Source organism: Leptonychotes weddellii, chromosome 1 (genome assembly GCF_054177405.1).
Source record: "Leptonychotes weddellii isolate Sample4059 chromosome 1, ASM5417740v2, whole genome shotgun sequence".
NCBI lineage: Eukaryota > Metazoa > Chordata > Mammalia > Carnivora > Phocidae > Leptonychotes > Leptonychotes weddellii.
The window spans coordinates 29,112,949-29,138,706 of NC_138369.1; the positions used below are offsets into that span (position 1 = coordinate 29,112,949).

The following is a 25,758-nucleotide window of genomic DNA, read 5'->3' on the forward strand; positions in this document are numbered from 1 at the left end:
TATCAGGGAGATCATATGATACATGTCTTTCTCTGATTGACTTATTTCACTCAGCATAATACCTCCAGTTCCATCCACGTCGTTGCAAATGGCAAAATCTCATTCCTTTTGATGGCTGCATTATATTCCATTGTGTGTGTGTATATATATATATACACATTACATCCATTGTGTGTGTATATATATATATACACATTACATCTTCTTTATCCATTCATCTGTCGATGGACATCTTGGCTCTTTCCATAGTTTGACTATTGTGGACATTGCTGCTATAAACATCGGGGTGCACGTACCCCTTCGGATCACTACATTTGTATCTTTGGGGTAAATACCCAATCCTGCAATTGCTGGGTCGTAGGGCAGCTCTATTTTCAATTTTCTGAGGCACCTCCATACTGTTTTCCAGAGTGGCTACACCAGCTTGCATTCCCACCAACAGTGTAGGAGGGTTCCCTTTTCTCCACATCCCCGCCAACATCTGTCGTTTCCTGATTTGTTAATTTTAGCCATTCTGACTGATGATGGGTATTAAAGAGGGCATGTACTGAATGGAGCGCTGGGTGTTACACGCAAACAATGAATCATGGAACACTACATCAAAAACTAATGATGTAATGTATGGTGATTAACATAAAAAAAAGAAATATTTTATAGAGGGGAGCTGTGCCCTGTTACATCAAAACTAGAACACTGATGGCATAATTCATCGTGTTCATTTACTGTCATGTGTATTGTATATAGATTCCGCTTGATACTTTATAAAAATATTTCAAATAAAATCCTTAACTTAAAAAAAAATGATACAGCCATTGGGAAAACAACATAGCAGTTCCTCAAAAAATTAAAAACAGAATTATCATATATGATCCAACAATTCCACTTCTGGGTATATACCCAAAACGACTGAAAGTAAGGTCTCAGAGAGGTATTTGTATGTTCAAGTTCACAGCGTGTAATTCATAATAACCAAAAGGTGGAAGCAAGCTAACTGTCCATCAATGAATGGATACACAAAATGCAGGTGTGTGTGTGTGTGTGTGTGTGTGTGTGCTCACACACACACGCACATGAATATGAGCCTTAAAAAGCAGGAAATTTTGACAATACTACAGAATGGATGAACCTTGGGGACATTATACTAAGTGAAACAAGCCAGTCACAAAGAGACAAATACTGTCTGATTCCACTTATGTGAAGAAACTAGAGTAGTGAAATTCATAGAAACAGAAAGCAGGATGGTGGTTGCCAGGAGACAGGGAGAAGGAGACGGAGAGTTCTTGTTTAATAAGTACACAGTTTCAGTTCTGCAAGATGAAAGGAATTCTGGAGACCGGTTGCACAACAATGTGAAAACACTTCACACAACTGAACTGTATACCTAAAAATGTTTAAGATGATAAATGTTACATGTACTTTACCAAATTAAACTTTTTAAAAACTTTTAAAAGGTACTATTAATGAAAAGGCAAGCCACAGAGTGACAGAAAATATTCACAAAATGTATCTGACAAACGACTTCTATTCAGAATATTTAAAGAACTTTCCAACCTTATTAACTAAAAAAAAGGCAGAAAAAAAGAATCCAATTTTTAAAATGCACAGACTTGCACAAGCACTTCACAAAGAAATATATACACAAACTGCTAACATAAGCACATGAAAAGATATCCAACATCATCAGTCATCAGGGAAATGCTAATTAAAACACACTGAGAAAAAAAGGTTGGTGGTTCCCCAAAAAGCTAAACACAGAATTACCATACGATGCAACATTCTGCTCCTAGGTATACAGCCAAAATCATTGAACACAGGGACTCAAACAGATACTTGTAGACCAATCTTCACTGCAGCATCATTCACAATAACCAAACAATCCAAGTGTCCATCAACAAATAAACCGAAAAATATTATTTTTGTATTATTATTGTGCCATGAAAAGAACTGAAGTTCATACACAGGCTACAACATGGGTGAACCATGAAAACATCATACTCGGTGAAACAAGCCAGACACAAAAGGGCAAATAATGTATCATTCCACTTATATGAAATTATCTAAAATAGGCAGATTCACAGAGAAACTAGATTAGGGGTTACCAGGGGCTGTGGGGAGAGGGCAGTGGGGAGTTCTTACTCAGTGAGTACAGAGTTTCTGTCTGGGCTGATGAAAACATCCTGGGACCAGGCAATGGTGACAGTTGCACTAGCTTGTGAATGGTATTGAAGTGTACACTTAATGTGGTTAAAGTGGCAAGTGTTTTGTCTACTTTAGCACAGTTTAAAAACTGTTTTTCAAAAAGCACACACTGACAAGGTTGAAATCAGAAAGACTGACAAAACCATATAAGGGTAAGGATATGTAGCAATCACAACTCTGTACGGCTGGTAGGAACTTAAAACAGGACAATCACTTCCGAAAGGGATTTGCTACATTATTGTTTGATCCAGAAATTCCACGCCTAGGTATTTATCCAAGAGCAATAACAATACATGTCCACAATTAAATTGTCATGAATGTTAGAGCAGCCTGAATCACAACAGTTACTGTCCATCGACAAGAGAAAGGCTATATACAGTGTGGTATAGTCATACAGTTGAATTACTGGCAATAAAGTGGAAAGAACTACTGACACTTGCTATGACATTAATGTCCCTTACACACATTATGCTCAGCAAAGGAAGTCAGACATTAAAAGAGTTCATACTGTATGGCTGTTTTTACATAAAGTTCTAAGAAAAGGCAAAACTATCCCAGGTGGGCAGACTGACTGGGATGGAATACTAGAGAACATTCTAGGGTATGGAAATACTCAATATCATATGGGTTACATGAGTATATCCATCCTTCAAAAGTATACATCTATCATTTGTGCATTTCAATGGATATTTTTTATTTTTTTGTTAGTGGGATTCTTAAGAAATAAAGTTAGAAATGCTTTTAAAAGTTTTCCATTTAGTACAGGAAAGTTAAAAAAAATCTATATACAAATACACACACATATACATACATACACATATATACTGATTCCTTCAGTGATGCATTTATTTTCATTGGCTTCTTTAATGAACTGTGTGGATCACCCCACAATTCCTACAATGACCACTCAGCAATTAGTATGATTCTTGCTAATGAAACCTGAATTTCTCTTCTGGCGTATAATTATGAAGCAAATGAAGAAGTTCCTTTTCAGTTCTTCACAGAGTCATTTTCAATATGTTAAGCTGTGTTGATTTAAGCCTTCTAAGGAAACAGCCAGAGAGCAGTTGAGGGAGGTGCTTGAGACTCAGAAATTTCACAACCAGAATTCCTGTCAAGATGTTAGAACTCTGGCACAGGGTCAGGGAACAGATGTTTTTGGTTGGAATTTGCATGCAACTTTAATCCCTTACAAAACATAATCAGGTTGTTCTTCTGATTTTTTTCTGCGGCTGAGAATGGCATTTGCATATATAGTCGCTTGGCTTTCCCGCCTATGACTCCATCCCTCCCTTTCAGCCAGCACAGCTTAGCTCTACTCAGAAAGCAAAAAAGAGGGGTGAGGAAAAAGTTGTAATCAACCCTCAAGCAGTCCTACAAGAGAAGGTTGATTATTTTGTTTATTATTCTACAACTGTCCTTGTTAACTGAGGCACATGCTTATTTATCCAGGTCTTCACCATATCCGAAGCAATCTGTTTTTTGGTAATAAAGATGTTCTAACTGATGGTTTCCCAAACTCCAAAAAATACAAATAAAATAAACAGATAAAATTTAAAAGACCAGCCAAGAGCAATAAACATCTCACCTAATATTTGAATCATCTGTATAGCTACATCCTTTGGACATTACAACCTGAAAAGAATCATAAAAAAATAAAAAGAGGTTTGCATAGTGGTTAGGCCATGTGGGTGGCTCACTTGCTCCCTCGCTGCCTCCCCCACCTACCTACCTTCCTCTCTCAGGACACTCCCCTGCTCCAGCCTCCCCAGAATAATGCAATGGTAGTAAAAGCACATTTGAAAGCAGCCCCATGAACATAAAATGACAAGGAGGTGAGCAGCAGTGTGGCACTGACCAGTTTACAAAATGGTCAGAAGAAAGAAGGAAGGCCTGCAGAACAGAAGAGAAGAGGATAGTAGCTTGCTAAGGGTGGGAAGGGAAAGGTGTCTGCCTTATTCCTCACTGCATCCCAGTGCTTGGCAGAAGAGAGTGCTCAGTAACTATTTAGCACATTAGTGAATGGAGGAAAAGCAAAGGGATGGAAGAGAAGTTAGGCAATAAGGCTGGTGGCAGAATTAGAGTAGAATATAGCTCTTTTGGCTCATAGTTCAGTGAATACCCTTTCCATTTATCACTACTGATTTACAAATATTTGTTAGAAAAATGTGCTGAGAGCTGATCAATAAGGGGGAAAAAAAGAGTCTCAATCAGATGCTAAAGAGATAAAATACAAAAACAGAACCCATTTGTTTCATCTGTCAGCTAAATCAAAAGTCAGATAAATATGCATATATACACATCCCAGGAAATAAAAGCTTTGCATAGCCACTCTATAAATGTACCTCCAATGAACTCTTATTTACTTCTAACAGAAAACAGCATTCGAGCCCAGGTGGTGAGAACTAGAAATCATCTACTTCGTACAGTTAAAGAGAAGCCATGCTTCTAGAAGAGTAACTCTGAGTGGAGTTTAAGGCATCAGATAAACGAGTGTAATAAACTGCCACAAGGCACTGCCCCCAGTTTTCTGGTTTCCTTATCCTCAGTTCTGTTACATGTACTGCATCCTATTATATCATTGTGAACACTCTCCACAGGTAGTTTGTGTTTGACCATAACCACAATACTACTCTATGCATGTGAGCCAATTAAGAGAATAATTAGGAGATAGGAAATAAACTATAGGGTCTGATACAGATTTTTTTAAATGAGGGATAAAAATAAATAAATAAAATAAATAAATATTACCAAATAAAAGGAGGAACAAGAAATTAGGCCAGATTTTATCTGCTAACTGTGATGCATTACCAAAACGCCCCTCAAATCCCAGTGGCATACATCAAACTTGTTTTTTCCATTCACATTACATGTCAGCTATAGGTTGGCTTTGGCTGCCTTGAGGCTGTGGCTTTTGCTCCACGTGTCTTCTGATTCTAAGACCCAATCAGAAGGAACAAACCGTATCTGAGACATGCCATTCTCAAGGCAAAAGGTAGAAACTGAGAGGAAGTTGTCATACCTCTTTTCAGAACTAGAATACGTCACTTCCACATTTGTTCCACTGATTAAAACAAGTCATAGTGCCAAGCCTGACTATGGGACAGGGAGACACTGCAAATCACTTGACAGGCAGGCAAGTATAATCGATCTCTTACAAGGAAAGCAGCAAAGAGTGGAGAACTATAATTTATCCCACAGATCTTCCAACTTCCATGTCTAATGCTTTTCTCCTCACTGTTGGTAAGTCAAGGCCAAAGCATACATCCACAACCATTAGGTGAATGATAAAATGAAAATCCAGGGTCAAAAAAGATTCCAGGAGGATGATGACGTGAACGTAACACCCTTACCATTTTCAATCCCTCTGTTGCAATAGATATAGGTCTGATGTCTGTAGATTGCTAAATGGAACTGAAGACTTGGGCTCTTTGGAGTATAGAGGAAGAGACTGGAATATGTATCTTTAATTTTTCTAGGAGCTGCGCAAGTGCCCAGAGTCTAGCCTCTTGGAACCTTGGAACAACGACTGTAAACTAATGGTTCTAGAAAAAGCCTGGTCTGTGGAGATCTGATGACCCTTGGGTGGGGGGCAGATCTCCCTGAATCATTTGAGACCAAGACCAGAACTGGGCCTTTAGAAGCTGACAAGGAAAATATGACAACACCTAACAAGGCTGAACATCTGGAAAGACAGTTACCAGTCAGGTTTACAAAGGGAGCAACCCACAACTGAAAAGAGCTGTTTGAAGAGTGAGAGGCCAATAATGGTCAGAAAAATAATAAGCTAACTGAAGGAGATTTAACTACAGCAGAGAGAAGCCTTCCTGTATCTAAAAGCACAATTTTCCAAATAAACCGTACAGCAGATTAAAAGGAAAGAATGGATCATGGCAAAAGTCCAAATTTGTGGTCTGAAAGATCAAACGAAAAAATAGCTCAAAGCAGCAAAAGAGAAATCATGATAGAAGAGATAAGAGACTTGGAGGACAGAACTAATGAGATGAACAGCAGTTCCAGCAGAAGAAAGATGAACAGATAGTAGTGAGGCAATAATAAAATACATAACAGAAGAGAATTTGTTTGGCCCAAAGAAAGACCTCAATCTGCAGATTAAAAGAGCTCACTTTATTCTAGACACAGACCTAGGCATGACTTAGTAAATGCCTGAACTCTGTAAGAAAAAATTTACAAGCCTGCAGGTGGAAAGAACATACTCCTTACAGTGGGGAAAGCTCAGGGAGATACCAGATTTTCCCACCTGCAACATCAGAAGCTAGAACATGATCCTAACAAGTACTGAGAGAAAACTGGATACTCAAAACCCTACACCTGGCACCTGGCAAGAAATAGTCTAGATACTCAAAAACGTGCTGGGTAAAGGGGAAAGAAAAGGTAATCATTAATGGAATAGAAATGTATAGAAGTTCCAAAGTAACAAAAAAAAAAAAAAAAATCCAAAATAACTTAAACCAGCAAAAATAAGAAAAGGGATAAGAAACAAGTTAAAATATATAACAAATAAGGCAAGTTAAAAGAAAAACTATTTATACAACAGGCGAAGAAAGTAAATTATGCCATTAAAAGAAAGACCTAGCTATATTCTGATAAAAAGAAATATTCTGTTTAAAATAAAACAAAATGATAAAGAAATGCTTAAAATAACAGGATAGACATAAAAATTAGGTTTAAAAGATTAAAATGAATAAAATTTTTTTTTTTTTTTTTTTTTTTAAGAACAGTAAGTAAGGGGCACTTGGATGGCTCAGTGGGCTAAGTGTCTGACTCTTGGTTTCGGCTCAGGTCATGATCTCAAAGTCATGAGACCAAGCCCCATGTGGGGCTCCAGGCCCAGCAGGGAGTCTGCTAGAGATTCTTGCTCTCCCTCTCCCTTTGTCCCTCCCCCTCATCTGTCTCTCTCAAATAAATAAATAAATCTTAAAAAAAAAAAATGCCCAGAAATAAAGTCAACAAGAGGGGCATATGACCTATAATATATAAACAAAACCATAAAATTCCATCAGAAGACATCAAACAAGATCTGAAAAAATGTACAAACTATACTGCATTCTTGTCAGTTCTCCCAAGCTTAATATATACTTTAATTCTTTCGGTTATAAAGCTGTCTTTTTAAAAGCTGTATATTGATCTTAACAATTATACAGAAGAATAAATGCCCTTGCATAGCCAAGAACTATTTTTGCCAAGAATATTTTTAAAAACAAGAGCAATAACTTTCAATATGTATGAGAAATTTAACTTATGAGAAGATGGGGAAAGTTGCTAGCATAATACACTACAGACAACTAGAAGAAAATAGAACCCCGTCTTACTCCAAGCACAAAAAGTAAATACTATACAGATTAAATGTTAAATAAGTTGTCTTGTTAATAACCTGCCAAGGGAGGTGGGTAGGGGTATGGGGTAACTGGTGATGGGCATTAAGGAGGGCACTAGATATAATGAGCATTGGGTGTTGTAGGCAATTGATGAATCACTAAATTCTACCCATGAAACTAATAATACACTATATGCTAACTAAATTGAATTTAAATAAAAAAATAAGCTGCCAAAAAAATCTAAGAGAATATATGTACATTATACAACAGAGACCTTAAGCCCAGAAGCTATAAATGAGAAGACAGACATATTTACTACATGAAAAAGTTAAAAATTTCTATAGCAAACAATGCAAAAAGCAAAAGAAGAGACAATAAATTTGGAGAAAATATTTCCAATACAGAAGACAGAGGTTTAATACTTACAAATACAAAGACCGCTTATAAACTGACAAGATGAATACCCGGAGGTGGGGGGAAGAGGGCAAAGGACAGAAAGGGGGAAATTTACAGAACAGCAATTCCCAGTGGCCACTGTTGCCAACAAATACATCACACCCAAACTCTGTCAATGCAAATTGAACTACAAAGGAGGTACTAGTTAACATCAATCAGAACGGCAAAATTGATACGACCTGTTCTACCTGTAGTGGACAGGAATGCAAGGAAAAGGGTCCTCTCAGACACTGCTGGTGGATGTGTGAATTGCTAGTTTTTAAAGAATGTTATAATCTAGAAACACCTATTTTAAAAACATATCTTCCGATACAGCAAACCCATTCTAAGAAATTTATCGCACAGAAATAAAGCATTTCTGTATAGGGAAGTTTACTACAACACTATTCATAGTGGCTGACACCTAGAAGCAAAGTATATGAACATTTATAAGGAAATAGTTGGGTACATTAAAACAATCCTCTACCACAGAATAGTAAAGCAGTCACTTAAAAGAATGAATTAGAACTGTAACAGTTGACATGAAGAGACTTCTCTAGGTATTGTTAAGACAGACAACCAAACATGGAATAATATATATCATGTAAGCCACCTTTTACAAAGCACAAAACAAGAACTATTTGGATATGATTATGATAGTGTGAAAGCAAAAGTATACACACAAACAAATACATACGTATTAAGTCATTAATAGGAGCTGAGTTACGGAGGATGGGAAGAGGGAGGGAAAGTTGAGTAAAGAGGTAAAACCCCCCCCCCAAAAAAAAAATTTTTTTTTTAAACCCAACCCATAGCCTTTGTATGGCCATACATACTCAAAATCAATCAAACAGTAACAACAAAAATCAACACTCACATTGATGGGGGTACATCAAAGGGACACAAGAACCAACTGAAAGATATCCAACGGCCTAAACTGGAACGAGACAAGCAACCAAATAAAGTAGTACTGGATTATAACCCAAAGTATAAAATAATTATTCTTGAATCATACTAATATAATGATTGAATAAATGATTAAGTTAGAGAGAAGTGACAAAGCTCTACAGAAGAATTCCAAGTAATTCATGTAGATAAGGTAAAGCGTAACTGCTGACTCCTTAAATGTGGGCTGCAGACAGTGGCTTCTTCTGAAGGGGACAATGTAGAAATGGGGAAAGAGTAACCTTCTAGTAGAGACATTCAGCCAAGTGATCAAGGCCAACATTAACAGTGATAAGTCGTGTTGGTAGTATGTACCCTAACATCAGTCTATTTATGAGAAAGATATTAGACAAATCCCAGTAAGAGAGGCATTCACTAGCGTGGAGGACCACAAGGGAAGGGAAGGAAAACTGAATGGGAAGAAATCGGAGAAGGAGACAAACCATGAGAGACTCTGGACTCCGGGAACTAAACTGAGAGTTAAGGAAGGGAGGGGGTGGGGTGATGGGGTAACCAGATGATGGGTATTGAGGGCACGTGTGGTGGTGAGCACTGGGTGTTATACTCAACTCATGAATCGTTGAACACTACATCAAAAATTAATGATGTACTATATGCTAGCTAATTGAACATAATAATAAAAAAAGAGAGAGAGAGAAAGGCATTCACAACCAGAGGAGGTGACCAGAACTCTCAAAACCAACCAGGTCATCAAAAACAAAGAAAGTCTGAGAAAGTATCAACATAGAACAGCCTATGGACACATGACAACTAAATGTAATGTGATATCCTTGATGGGATCCTGGAAGAAAAAAAAGACATTAGGTAAAAACTAATGAAATCTGAATAAACTATAGATTTTAGTTCATTACAATGTACCGATACTGGTTCATTAATTGTAACAAATGTATCATACTGAGTATGATATTAATAATGGGGAGTAGGGCACAGAGAATAGGGTTACTCTGTATCATCTTATATTATAATTCTGTAATTCTAAAACTGTTCAAAAAAATACAGTATAGGGGTGCCTGGGTGGCTTAATCAGTCCTAACTCTAGATCTAGGTCATGATCTCAGGGTGTGAGATCGAGCCCTGTGTCAGGCTCCGCACCCAGCGGGGAGTCTGCTTCTCTCCCCTCCCCCACCCCACCTCTCCCTCTGCCCCTCCTGCTCATGCTCCCACATGCTCTCACTCTCTCTCAAATAAATAAACTCTTTAAATAAAGTTTATAAAAGAACAAATAAGTACTCAACTAAGTTTTTTTTCTTTAAATAAAACAAATTATCCCTAGAGTGCCGTAAGTGGACATAATTTGGGGGTGATAAGAATTAGATTGTGTTGGGGCGCCTGGCTGGCTCAGTCGTTAAGCGTCTGCCTTCGGCTCAGGTCATGATCCCAGGGTCCTGGGATTGAGCCCCGCATCGGGCTCCCTGCTCAGCAGGAAGCCTGCTTCTCCCTCCCCCACTCCCCCTGCTTGTATTCCCTCTCTTTGTGTCTCTGTCAAATAAATAAATCTCAAAAAAAAAAAATTAGATTGTGTTGTAAATTACAACTCTGTAATTACACTAAAAATCACTTCTTTGTACACTTAAAAGGAGGAATAATAATGGTATATAAATTATACCTTGACAAAGCTGCTAATAAAAAATGTCCTTGCATAAAAGAAGAAAAGTTAAAGATTATGAAGATATAAAGGTTATTAAAATTTTACTTGCATTTTGCAGCACAACCATAACCACAGAGAAAAAAAAAAATCTACATTTTCTCTTCTCAAATAATGAAGACGAAGCCTCTCAAACACATGTTAAAGCCCATAAGCCTGGAATCATCATTGTATTGCCCCTGTGGAAAACATCCTTAAATGAGAAAGTATATTATTTGATAATTCTATTTCACATTGTAATTATAACATGTTTAAAAAAGATTTATTTAGGGGCGCCTGGGTGGCTCAGTTGGTTAGGCGACTGCCTTCGGCTCAGGTCATGATCCTGGAGTCCCTGGATCGAGTCCCGCATCAGGCTCCCTGCTCAGCAAGGAGCCTGCTTCTCCCTCTAACCCTCCCCCCTCTCATGTACTCTCTCTCTCTCATTCTCGCTCTCTCAAATAAATAAATAAATCTTTAAAAAAAAAAAGATTTATTTATTTGAGAGAGAGAACAAGAGCAGGGGGAGGGGCAGAGAGAGAGAGAGGGAGAGAAGGAGAGAGAGAGAATCTCAAGCAGACTCCCCAGTGAGTGCAGAGACCAATGTGGGGCTCACCCTCATGACTCTGAAATCATGACCTGAGTTTAAATCAAGAGTCAGATGCTTAACCGAATGAGCCACCCAGGCATCCCTATGGTAACATTTTAATTAAGTGGTTTCTGATATAAAATCTGGGACATATGCTAAACCTACACAGCTACAAAATGAGTCAATAAAGTGACTAATAGTTAATCATTTAAAAGCTATTTCTAATAGTGCTCAAAATGAAAACCCTTATGAGACTGAAGTTACAGAATAATAAAATACCACTGAATTATCTATAAATACAAACACTGAAACAGTAACAAGCATTTTATTATTTTTTTAAGATTTATTTATTTTAGAGAGTGTGCGGGGGGGAGGAGCAAAAGGAGAGGGCGAGAGAGAATCTCAAGCAGACTCCACGCTGAGCACAGAGCCTGATGTGGGATTCGATCCCAGGACCCTGAGATCATGACCTGACCCAAAATCAAGAGTTGGCCACTCAAATGACGGAGCCACCCAGGCACCCTAGCAATAAGCATTTTAACAGAGACTTTTCCCTTAAAATGTTCCACATACTGAAACTGTAAATTATAATAAACTTAAGCTTTAAAGAATTAACCAAGAGGGGCACCTGGGTTGCTCAGTCGGTTAAGCGTCTGCCTTCGACTCAGGTCATGATCTCGGGGTCCTGGGATGGAGCCCCGAGTTGGGCTCTGCTCAGCCAGGAGTCTGTTTCTCCGGCTCCCTCTGCCCCTCCCCCTTCTTGTGTTCACTCTTTAAAAAAAAAAAATTAACTGAGATATAAACACTCTCACAAAAACTCACAAAATTTGACTGCTCTTTCTTCACAAACCACATCCTGTCTTTCAGGCCAACTCACTAGAAACTCCTGAAGTCAGGAGTCCATGGGAAGACTGGGAGCTGCGTGGGCTGGGGTGGGGTAGAGTGTCTTAATGAATCAAAATTCCTAGAACAACATTTGGCATATAAGGGGTTCTCAATAAATATTTCTTAAGTAAATGAATACATCTCAGAAAAAAGCATAGTAAAAGAGAAGGATAAAATGCTTTATTCTAGAAGCTATTAATTCTAGAAGCTGACTTATCTCCATCTCAGTCAATATTAAAATAAAGTGGAGAAAAATAAAAATGAACAATCTGCCACAAAATATTAAAATAGACTGGCTTCCAGTGGTTTTCTTTCATTTTACCTAGATTTCAGAACGTAATAAATATCCAATTCCTTTATAATGAAAAATTCCTTCAAAAACCTTAATGGAAAAGCATCCCAATTTTGTCTAACATTTACATTCACTCTTGGGAGTCAGGGGAAATGGAAAAAGGGAAGAGGGATTTTTTTTTAAAGCAAATTTACTGCAAAGTTTATCATTATTAGAATGGCATATGACACAGCTTGTTCCCAGGGGAAACAATCCTTTGCTTTCAAATTCAGTACCACTTAGATGCGTTTAATCTGAATGTTTTCTAAATTGTTTGGTTAACAGAAGTATGTAGAATTTTAAGAAAATGAAGAGGTTCTTAAGTATGATACATTATTTTTAAAAACCATAGAAAAACCCCAAAAGGAGGAAATGTGTAAAAACAAATTATGATATACATGCAAAGTAAATAATAAAGATAAAAAATCTTTGATAGAGAACTTCAGTGACAATATGGAATTGCAATGTAAAATCAAAAAAGGCACTTCGCTTCCATTCGTCCCATCTTTAAAATCAAGATAAGAATAATAACGACAAATTCTTAGTGCTAAGTGCCAGGCACTGTTTGAAGCACTTTATATACTTTACAAATAGGTTACAATACGTAACTAATTCTAGCGCAACTCAACAATAATCGGTATATATTTCGGCTTTCAACAGAGGTTAGCCAAGAGAAAATAATACTGTAAATCACCTGCGCACAGGGTAATTTTTCCTTAAAGATAGTCTTTTCTCATAATCCAATAAGGAAATGTTGCTGTTTTCTTAAAATATTTTAAATGGTGCCATTTAAACAACAAATGGAAAATTAAGGACAAATGCAAATGCAAACAATTATAAAAGAATACCTTATAAGGAGAAACATAAAGAAAACACAACTGTGTGTGTTCTACTGACACACAATTTTTATTGATTAAAGAATGCATAATACTTTTTTTTTTTTAATTTGAGAGAGAGAGAAAGAGAGAGAGCACATGAGAGGGGGAAGGGTCAGAGGGAGAAGCAGACCCCCTGCTGAGCAAGGAGCCCAATGTGGGACTCGATCCCGGGACTCCAGGATCATGACCTGAGCCGAAGGCAATCGCTTAACCAACTGAGCCACCCAGGTGCCCAAGAATGTATAATACTCTTAATATAATATACCTAAGCTATTTCTTGAACAATGAGCTTTCTTTAAGGTAAAACTTTTGTAATACAGTAGATGACTTTCAGAGCTCTAGATGAATGGAGGCATTGTTAAGCAGGAAACACAAGTGGAATATTTTTGAGAATTCCATTGTTAAAGAAAACAGGATAACAACAAACCCTCTGAAAATATGTGAGCTGTTCAGAAATATACAGAAGCCCCAGCTGATCTACTTCCTGGTAGGTAATGCCTTAGAGATATGCGATGCATTTAAAATCACTGAGGGCCTAACACTGATTCACACCACAAGTGCCTCACAGAGTGGTTTTTCATACCAAATAAAATTTCAGACGTAAAAAGGGTTGAAGTCCAACTAAAAAGAAATACTTTTTTTTTTTTAATGAAGTAATCCAGTCTTTGAATTTGCATCTTAATAGGACTTTTCATTCTATTCTATTAATAAAGGTGTGGAAAGAATGCAAAAGCATCACAATACTAAGAAAGACCAGCATAATTAAAAAAATCTGTGAAATTAGAGGCCTTAATTTAATCCAGTCTCCATTAACACCATCAACACTTACTGAAGGCTCACTGAGTGTCCAGAGCAAAGACAGACCCTGGGAATACAAGGATGACTAATAAAAGGTCTCTGGCCTCAAGGAGCTGACAATCTAACATTCTTTTTTTTTGTCTATCTTATTTTAATTAATTAATTTAGTATTTTTTAAAATTATTAACATATAATGTATTATTTGTTTCAGGGGTACAGGTCTGTGATTCGTCAGTCTTACACAACACACAGTGCTAAAATTCTTTAAAAGTGTTTTAAGAACTAACTCTAACTGATGTTTCTCTACTGAATAAAAGTGACTGGCTCCATATCACATGACGATCACAGGGCCTAATCGCTAAAGCAGTTGAACCGAATTGCACCAAAAGCACATAAGCATATAGGTGGGGGCTGGCTGCCTCTCCTTCTTAAAAGTTGATCCTTCTCAAATTCCAAGGCTGAGAATATAGTCAGGTGGATACTGAAGTTCTGGATACCCTGCCCCCTCCCCACAGGACACAGCTGCAGAAGTAACTCCTTATTTCAAGAAGGTTCCTCTCTGAGTACCAGTTCTGTGGTGCCCCTTGATAAGAAGAGCCAGATTCTGGATCATAGGAAGGATGACAGCCTATTTTAGCTACTAGTTTAATAACAAAGAGGAGAACTGGTTTTGCATGCATGTTTGCAATTGTTACCTCTATACTAGGTAAAAAAGAAACTGGGCCACTAGCACTGTGGGGTTGTCTAGTAACTCCATTTCAACTCTGGTCCAAAAAATAAGAAAGAATTCTCAAACAAGTAACATTGCAAAAAAATTTTACAGAAACAGGGAAAGAGGACAGGTGGGGATGGGAGATACATATATTAGTTGGTGTGTGTATATATACCTGTATATATGTACGTGTATATACACATATATATGCATATAGACCAAAGGCATAATTATTTGTTTGAGAGTAATAGTGTCAATTGCCAAAAATTCAAAACCCTTTAAGACATATTGCTGTGATGTACACAGGATGAAATATCCATTTTCTACTTGTATAACCTACAAAGCTGTGAATATGCAGAACTGACCAAGAATTTGACCCTTGATATATAAACAATACTGTACAGCAGACTTTTTGCCTGAGGGGTTTATCTCATTTTGTTTCATTATTAAGCCTCTTCAACCTTAATATACGCTCAAAGATACATGCTAGTTTTTTTTTTTTTGAAAGATTTTATTTATTTATTTGACAGAGAGACAGCGAGAGAGGGAACACAAGCAGGGGGAGTGGGAGAGGGAGAAGCAGGCCTCCCGCAGAGCAGGGAGCCCGATACGGGGCTCGATCCCAGGACCCTGGGACCATGACCTGAGCCGAAGGCAGACGCTTAACGACTGAGCCACCCAGGCGCCCCCATGCTAGTTTTAATTCAACAAATTTCTAAGTGTGGAATGTACTAGCATAGGGCCTAGCACATACCAGGTGCTAGATTTAAATCCTTGGTTTGCTACATCAAAACCATATACATGCTGTTCTTTAGAAAGCTGTAGAAAACATCATAATCAACTGGCTACCTCCTTTCTGGTTGGCATTTCCTGATGCAGCCCTCCCCCCCCAAAGAGCCATGACTCTCATGCCTTTGGAACCTTTCTAGTGAAGTTCCATTTCACATGGGGTTAGGCTCTATAGGTCTGTGGGTAAAGACCACATCATGTTACTCTAGACTCTAGTCTAATCTAGTAGGACTTCTTACTAGAGACCAAGGCAACTCAAAACAGAAGAGAACAAGCAAAGTTTGGATTCTTGGTTAGGAACCAAAGGTAACTACAGCATCTGTGTTATGGGCCAAGTGGATGTGTGGGCACTGTGAAGCAACATGAGAGTTTGCTCCTCCCCGCAATTCTTACCACTACACTACATAAGGAGTCAGTGCTAGCGTGTCTAAGAGCGAGAAAGGGGAAAATGAGACAATCCAACATAGAATGTCTTTATGAGTATAGGGGTAAAAGCACAGAAACCAGTGAACAAAATGGGGGTGCTGGGGATGGAGACCCCTGGTGGGGCTAACCTATTTACAGAGTCTGAGCCAGTATGAAAACAATCCCATGTTAGTAAGAACTGGAGACGGTGATCCCATCTTTGGAGAACCCTAGGCTCCTTGTGATATCTCAAGATTTTCTAAGCACTTCAACCATTCTGTAAGTGTTAACAGCCAAACCCCTTTCTCTGTGGCATGGATTTTCTTAACAGTCCTCTCTAATCATACCATTTCACTTATCAAGCCAAGTATACATGATGTGAACACAAGAATAGCTTTCTCTTTTTTTTTTTTAAGATTTTATTTATTTGACAGAGAGAGCACAAGCAGGGGGAGCGGCAGACAGAGGGAGAGGGAGAAGCAAGCTCCCCACTGACCAGGGAGCCCAATGCGGGACTTGATCCCAGGATTCTGGGATGCGAGCCGAAGGCAGACGCTTAACTCACTGAGCCACCCAGGCACCCAAGGATAGCTTTCTTTTTACAGGAGGTCAGTAGAAGACTCGAACAGCCTTGAAGGTCCCAAATACATTAAGAATGAGATTTCCAGATTTCGGAATTCAGAGACAACAGACTACTATTCTCCCACATCCTTAAAGAAAGAGTAAACCTTTTTTTTTTTTTTGGTTTTTCATTTAAATATAATCAATTAAATAACATACACAAAAAGTCTCCTCTATGCCAGGACACTTAAATAAAATCACAACAAAATTTTACCAGACAACACCCTCTATCCCACCCTAAAGAATTTACATGAGCTAATACAAAGTTGTTAAAGGAATGTACTAACTTTGAAACAGAATAATGGCTTTTCCTAAATGCCAGTATTTTAAGAATACTTAGATATGCTAGTAGGTCTGACCTACTGTTACATTCCACAGGGCTGGTTTTTGTCACTCAATTACACAAAACGGTATTTCTCAGAGTGGATGCTACAGTTTGAAGATGAACTTAAAATAGAATTTTCACTAGAAATATGTAAAACAAAAACAATCTCTCCAACAAGAGAAGCATAATGAGTAAATGACTTTTTTGGGAGTTGTAAATTGGTTGAACCACTTTGGCTAAGAGTTCGGAGTATCAATTAAGTTAAATATACATCTTAACCCTGTGACACAGCAATTCTACCCCTACGTATATACCTAAGAGAAATGAGTACTTAAACTCACAAAAAATCACATTCTAGAGTGTTCGTATTAGCTTTATTCATAATACCAAAAACTGCCAACAACTCAAATACTTATCAACAAAGAAGTGATACACAAACTGTAGAATATTGACATAAAGGGATACTGTAAAACAAATTAAAAAAGTATTATTATACATAAAACGTGGCTGAATCTCAGTGAAGGAAGGATGATAAAAAGAACACACGGTAGGGCGCCTGGGTGGCTCAGTCGTTAAGCGTCTGCCTTCGGCTCAGGTCATGATCCCAGGTCCTGGGATGGAGCCCCATATGGGGCTCCCTGCTCAGCGGACAGCCTGCTTCTCCCTCTCCCTCTGCTGCTCCCCCTACTTGTGCTCACTCTCTCTCTGTCAAATAAATAAATAAAATCTTAAAAAAAAAAAAAAAAGAGCACACGATGTGTGATTCTATTCACATGAAGGCCAAGAACAGATAAAGCATCTACGATGAGGAAAGTCACAACAGTGGTTAGTTAACTCTAGGGGAGAGAGGATGCAAACATGAAATGGGAAGGGCCCAGGAGCTTTTGGGTGACGAAAAAGTTTTTTATCGTGAACTGGGTGGTGGTTACAGGGATATGTACGTAAACGCGACACAGTGAGCTGTACACTGAACACCTGTGTACTTGAGAATATGTAAATTATGCCTAGGAAATAAACTGATACAGGCCTTTTCATAAAAGCAAAGGAAGAAATAATGATGGGGGGGAAATAATATATTTACCTATGTAAAAATATGAAACCTCCATGCAGAACATGAAGGTCTTAGAGAAAAGTAAATGGCAACTGACAGAACTGGGCATATATTTACAATGTATGTGATAAATATTGACAGGGCAAATATGTACCTCACCACTGAAGTACATCCACATGCACAGAAGGGTTAGTACATCTCAAACGTAAAATTAAAAAAGGATGTCAACCAGAAATTCTCAGAAATAAGTAAAAAAGTAAGAAGACTGACAGTACCACGTGTTGGCAAGGATATGGAGCAACTATAACTCTCAATCATAGCTGGTAGAAATATCACATAGTACAACCACTTTGGAAAACAGTTTGGCAGTTTCTTAAAAAGTTAAACATATACCATATGGCCCATCTTCTCCACTTCCAGGTATCTGCCCAAAACAAGTTAAAACAAATACCCACACAAAGACATGCCTAAGAATGCTCACAGTTGCTAATTTTTAATACCCAAAAACTGACAAAACGCATGTCTATCTATAGGAGAACAGATAAACTGTGATATATTTATACAACTGAATACCACTCAACAACAAAAAAGAATGAACTCTGATACATGCAACAACATGGATGAACTTCAAAAAAATTATGCTAAGCAAAAGAAGCCAGATGCTACAGAGTACATACTGCATGATTTCATTTATTTTAAGTTCTTTAAAACACACACAGGCTTGGGGAGCCTGAGTGGTCCAGCTGGTTAAGCAACCAACTCTTGGTTCCAGCTGAGGTTATGATCTCAGGGTCATGAGATGGAGCCCTGCATCCAGCTCCATGCACAGCGCAGAGTCTGCTTGAGATTTTCTCTCCCTCTCCCTCTGCCCCTCCCATTCATGCTCACTCTCTCTCTCTCAAATAAATAAATAAATCTTTAAAAAAAAAAAAAAAAAAACCACACACATAAACACACACAGGCTCTAAAGTGCCAGGTAGCTGATTAAGTAGTTGCACAGGGCTGAAGCTGAAGAAGAGATCGGACTCGAAAGGACACAAAGGAACTTTTCTGGGGAGGATGAAAATGTTCTTTATCAGGGAAGGCAGGCTGGCTGCCTGTTTTTGGTAAATGAAGTTTTACTGGATCACAGCCATGCCTATTAATTATGTGTTGTCTATAACTGCTTTTACACTGTAAGGGCAGAGTAGAGCAGTTACAACACAGATTTTACAGCCAACAAAGTCTAAAATATTTATTATCTGACCCTCTACACAAAAAGTTTGCTGACACCTGTTCTTTATCTTACTTGGGATGATAGGTTATGGTTGTATGAAAATGTCAGAACATATTGAACTGTATGCTTAAAACAGACATATTATAGGTAAATGACAGTTCTATAAAACTGACCTAAAAGTAACAAGTACTTACTTGGAAAACTAACAAGTACTACTTGGAAAGCCTCATTTTCAATAGGAATTTTTGTAAAGAAGTGAGTTTTATAATATGAAATTATTTCCAAAATGGTCATTTTTATCCAATATAAACCACAATAATTAAAAGCCAAGAAGGTAAAAAAGAGCTCGGGAGGAAATTTGTTCCCATCCCACATAACCATAAAACTTGACTAGAAATAAACTATGAAAAACTTGCAGAAAATTGCTTACCAAAAAATGTGTAATTTTCAATCATCAACAGACACTCCAAATAATTGATGCATGGAATGAAAAATTTCAAATAGTAACTGATATATTATTTCACACTAAGTGCTAATCTATGAACTGACTTAGAAGTTAAAGTCATGGTATATGTATAAAACTTCCAATTCCAATGCAACATTCATTTGCCCATGCCTATTTGTTATTGAAACCACATGTTGGCACTGAACCATTTTATGGTTCATTTGAGACAAACATGCAGAAAATTGTGGGAAACAAACAGAGCCCTAGGAGTCTGTTAAAGGCAAGACACTCAGCTCCAATGCAACTTCAGTTTGGAGACTTCATGAAGCTTAAGCTAAAAAGTCCATCCATGAGTGAAAAGAGGTCTGTCTTACCAAGAAACGTCTACTGCAGCTGTAAGGTACAGAGACTGCAACCACTGACCAAGTTTTCATTTTTAACCCAGAAATTGCAAAACATAGATCCCATTATTTAATGAGAGAATGTGTGCCAAGACTTTACACGGTATCTTCATCTAGTCACGTATTTAAACACTGCAGGGTAAAAATGTCCTCTAAAAAAAACTAAAGCATGTTATCAAACTAGTAAAATAATACTGATACAAAGAACTTCCTTTAAAGACACTTGGCTATACACTAAAGATGAAAACAGAATCCTCTCAGGATCTGCCTCCCGTTTTCAAAATTCATTTCAGACAGCCATGTATATTTTAAAGCAAGTTCCTCCTGCTAATTCTGAATTCTAAACAGCCTACCACTGTCAAAATAAGGCAAAATGCAATGAGGCGAACAGGAAGCTAAGTAACCAGAAAGTGTAATAAAACCCCACGAGGAAAAATTTTTAAAAACTTTAAATCTACGTTTTGCCATGATTTCCACTACCTCTTAAGTCAAATAACATATGGCTTCCCTTCTTCCCTGTAATTACTCTATATGCCTGTCCCTAACCCACTGGGCACACTATTCAAATGACGAAACCTTTGAAGACACTCTACAACTTGCTAGGCATCATGATAGATAAACAATTCAAAGAGATGCAAATCCGTAAGGTGAAGGACTTCTCACACTGGACAAACTCTCAGCACTCCACAGCAGAGCACTCTGGGAGCCCAGAGCCAGAGGGGCTTGGGTTGAGAAGGAAAGCCTTCCCTTTCCATGCTCTCAAGGACAAGGAAAGTACTCTAAATGGACAGAATGGTATAAACTTTAGCACACATCATAATCATCTGGAGGGCTTGTTAAAATACAGACTCTGAGCCCTATCCCCAGGTTTCTGATTTAGGCAAGGCCTGAGAATTTGCATTTATACCCAGTTCCCAAGTGATGATGATGCTATTGATCAATGGACCACACTCTGAGAACCACTGGTACAAGCAGATATGTGTGGCCTGTTTACAGATGCCCAACTAGTTTCCTGTGGTTGGAATACAGTTAGCATTAATTTGTAATAAATTCCTTTTTCTCCACAAAGAATGTATCCACACTTCATTAGTTTCCTTTTTTTTTTTTCCTTTTTAGGGAGGCTACAACCACTTTAAAGATCATGACAACTGGGATAAAAATGACCCATGTTAACATATAAAAGAATTAGAGGGTTTAACAAATTTTTTTATTATGTAAAATATTTTAAAATACAAATTTTTAAAAATGGTTAAATTCAGGGTATTTTTAAACAAAGCTTAAAGCTTTCATAAACAAATTATCTTCAATTTACTTCTCAACATCCAAGTGGCTTAAACCGCTTCATACCTAAAGGATGGCTATAATAAAAAATGACAAACACTAAGTGTTGGAGAGAAACAAGAGTTCTCCCACACACTATTGGTGGGAATGTAAAATGGGTGCAGCCATTGTGGAAAGCAGGCAGCTGCTCAAAAAGCTAAACACAGACCCAGTAATTCCACTCCTAGGTATACACCCAAAAGAATGGGAAGCAGGGACTCAGACACTTGTATACCAACGTTCACTGCATGCCAGAGTCTGAGTATTTATGTGCCCTCAAAACTCACATGTTAGAATCCTTATGCACAACATGATGGTGTTGGGTGGGGCCTTTGAAGGTGATGAGGTCATGAGAGTGGGGCCTTCATGAATAGCATTAGTGCTCTTATAAAAGAGAGTCAGTCCACAGTACTCCTTACCCCTTCTTCCAGGTGAGGAGACTACCAGGAGTCTGCTACCCAGAAGAAAGCTCTCACCCACGCAGGCTGATACCCTGATCTTGGATTTCCAGCCTCCAGGCCTATGAGCAATACATTTCTGCTGTTTACGAGCCCCCAGTCTGTGATATTTTGTTACGACAGCCCTAATGGACGAAGACACCGCAGTATTATTCACAAGAGCCAAAAGGTGGAGCAACAGGGGAATGGATACACAAAATATGCTATATACATAAAATGGAATATTATTCAGCCTTAAAAAGAAATGAACTTTTGATATGTAAACCACATCATGGATAAAGCTCGAAAACACTATTAAGTGAAATAAGCCAAACACAGATAATAAATATTTTATAATGAACTTATGTGAAATATCTAGAATGGGCAAATTCATAGACACAGAGAGTAGACTAGAGATTATTAAGGATGGGGGGAGGAATGAGGAGTTATTGCTTAATGGTTACAGAGTTCATATTTGGGGTGATGACAAAGTTTTGGAAATAGACAGGGATAATGGTTGCATAACACTATGAAAGTAATTTATGCTACTGAATTGTACACTTAAAAATGGTTACAATGGCAAAGTCTGTTATATATATTTCACCATCAAAAAAAAGGTTCAGGGGCACCTGGGTGGCTCAGTCGGTTGGGTGTCTGCCTTCGGATCAGGTCATGACCCCAGGGTCCTGGGATCGAGTCCCACATCAGGCTCCCTGCTCAGCGGGGAGCCTGCTTCTCCCTCTGCTGCTCCCCCTGCTTGTGTTCTCTTTTTCAAATAAATAAATCTTTGAATAAATGAATAAATAAATAAATAAAACTTCAAATGGTATAATCTCAATTGTTTGTCCTAAAAGCCCACTGAAGATTAAACTGCTGATATCAGTACTCTGACGTCAGTTTAGCAGAGCACTTAAGTTATAAAGACATGTCATTAGCAGTTCCATTTTGTCTACAGTACTTATATGCTCACTAAGAAAATCTGCTTATGGGAAACTAGACAACGGTTTCAATAAACTTTAGTCAAATAAGCTGTGAAAGACAGCAATAGTTCATAAGAACTAGCTCACTAATCAGATGCCAGGAAGGTACAAGAATGCTGGTGAGTTTTGTTTCTCATAAAAATTACCTAATTTCATTGTCCCAAAATCATATGAAAAATGAACTGCCTAATGAAAGCACATAAAGTATTTTGATAAACACACCAGCTGGATGCATCATATATCAGAATGCTATCTTTGAACATAATTTTTACTTGCTTAGCCATAGTATGAATGTCCAGTTGCATATGGTCTCACTTGCTTCTGGCATCCCTCACATGCTTTCAATACTGTCGGTACTTTAAAGAAAAAAAGAAAGAAAGAAAATGAAACAATTTTATTAGATGCAAATGATGTAATGTGGTTTCTGCTATATAGGAAATCTGTGATAAGCTGTGGACCTAATACACGCTCCTACTTCACTAACTTTGATTCTACAACTTTTCATCTGTTTTAAATGATGCTGACTCTTGATTTCCGACCTCAAAACTGTGAGCTCCTTAAGGGTGCCTGTGACTCTGCCTTATATTCACAGACTCTGGCATACAGATAATATATCAGTATTGTGTGAAAGTTTATAAAAATAGTGTAAGTCACCATGGGTGGGGGTGGGGGTGGGTAAGGATCACTCAAATTCATCAATCTAAAAATCCTTCTAAGCTTGGGCGCCTGGGTGGCTCAGTTGGTTAAGCGACTGCCTTTGGCTCAGGTCATGATCCTGGAGTCCCGGGATCGAGTCCCGCATCGGGCTTCCTGCTCAGCGGGGAGTCTGCCTCTCCCTCTGACCCTCCTCCCTCTCACGCTCTCTGTCTCTCATTCTCTCTCGCAAATAAATAAATAAAATCTAAAAAAAAAAAAAAGAAAAAAAAATCCTTCTAAGCTTAATATATAAACTTGGTATCTGTTAACAACATCTTAGAATCCTAACCAGGAATGTCAGATTTTATACCACTGGCTAAATTATTCAATCATGTTACTCTCAGAGAACCATCTTAGAAGAAAAATTTGCAGATCCACTTAAGAAAAAAGGTATGTTCTTGGGCGCCTGGGTGGTTCAGGTGGTTAAGTGTCCGTCCAACTCTTGATTTTGGCTCAGGTCATGATCTCAGGGTCCTAGGATGGAGCCCCGCATCGGACTCCCTGATCAGCGGGGAGTCTGCTTGTCTTCCTCTCCCTCTGCCCCTCCCCTGGCTCGTGCACACACTTTCTGTCTCTCTAAAATAAATAGATGTTTTTAAAAAAAGATATGTTCTCATCTGTCTGTAAATTATAGCAATACACTTAATAATGGAAAAGAACTCTATCCCCTATATCTGGACACTGCTTCTCTAAACTTCTCACATCCATGAGAACCCAAGAAACTTAACAAGCTTGTGAATTCTTATTCTGGGAGAGGGGGATGAAGATCATTTGGAAATAACTTTGGCTTTTGACAGCTGCAAGTGTAAAATTTAGCTCCTAAAAAATCGTTAATAAAAAAATCCCAGGACTCTTAACAACTGATGCCACTGTTATAAAAAACAAGATGTACTTTTTAGTGACAAAACCTCTCAAGTTTCTTAACACTATGGAATAAAATGTTGGTAAGTCTATCAGGTCTTTTTAACTCTAAAAAAATCATAATACATGTCATGATCATCTTCCTGACCCTAATATATCAATACAGCCACAAGGAAAGAAACGTGCCCAGGGCCACATGAGCTTGGGAGAGTGCCCCAGGCTTCACATGGGATCACAGCCCTGGCTGACACCTTGACTGCTGCCTTGTGAGATCCTGAGCAGAGAATCCAGCCACACTGCCCAGACTGGTCTAAGGAACTGTGGGATAGTAAGTATGTGTTGTTTTAAGCCACTAAGTTTGTGCTAATTCATTATACAGCTATAGAAAACTAACACGGTCATCTAAAGCACCTCCGATGTTCCCCTAAGTGATTCTGATGTTACCTGACCCCTTACTGACTCCTTCATTTTAACAGGGTGAAAACTGTGGGATATTCTGGTTCAATGATCTTGACTATTAATGTTTGATCTCAGACAAGGGAACAGCCAAAATTGTGTGTGTGTGTGTGTGTGTGTGTGTGTGTGTCTACGCACACGCATACAGTTAAGGTGTCAGAAATCTTAAAATACTTGCTGCCTTACACCCTAAATTCTATCTAGAAAGCATCTTGATCATTCTCTGATAGAACCACCTCATTTACAGACTAGCTGCAAGGAGGGCATGGCCGGCCCCGGGCTCACAGAGCTCCTGAGCAGGGGGATCTTCAGCACACTGAGGTATTCCCTCAGAAGCCTATCAGGTGGCCTCCTGTTAAAGACATTCATAGTTAGTTGGGCTTGACTGTAAAGGGGGGAGAGAGAAAGAATTTCTCCTCTCTCTGCTACTGCACTAAAAGGCCTGCAAAATAAACACTGCACATTTTAGAAAAGTAGACTTGAAAGCAGAAACGAGAAGATTCAAAGACTAAAAGCAACACCAAAGATGTCAATGCTAAGTAAAGCACAGTAACTACTGTATTATAATAACGTCTTCTGTATCTTTAAAGCAGTGGTTCTCAACCAGGAACAATTCTGCCCCCCAGGGGACATTTGGTTGTCACTGCTGGGGGGTGAGCTGAGGTGCTTCTGGCATCTAGTGGGTGGAGGGCAGGGATGCTGCTAAAGCTCCTACTGCACACAACAGTCCCCACAGGCAATCATTCATCAGGCCCAAAATATCAACCGTGCACAGGCTGACAAGGCCTGCCTTAAGGCATCACAGTTGTCCCTCTCTACTCCTGTTGACCCTTCGCACTATGACTTAACCTCAACTGTGCTCCCTTACATGTTCAAGGCAAAACTCTTTCACATCCCAACTTTCTGTGGCTTGGGCTTCAGTCACTTTTTCTTTGACTCGAGCTTAAACACAGGCTGTATTTCTCCTCTCGTATTTTCAGAAAGTTGTACCCTGTTCTA

General features: G+C 38.4%; 1 long non-coding RNA gene across 4 annotated transcripts in view; it reads right to left on the reverse strand.

Moving 5' to 3' along the window:
* Positions 1-2,306: 2,306 nt before the first annotated feature.
* LOC145721608 (uncharacterized) overlaps positions 2,307-25,758 on the reverse strand; it is a 52,521-nt gene continuing 29,069 nt past the window's right edge. For 3 of the 4 annotated variants that reach the window (XR_014145405.1, XR_014145403.1, XR_014145409.1), the window contains one exon: positions 19,454-23,102. This is a non-coding gene — a long non-coding RNA (uncharacterized LOC145721608). Of the gene's footprint in view, positions 3,835-19,453; positions 23,103-25,758 lie in introns of those variants that run through there. The other variant, XR_014145408.1, reaches the window with a different exon arrangement.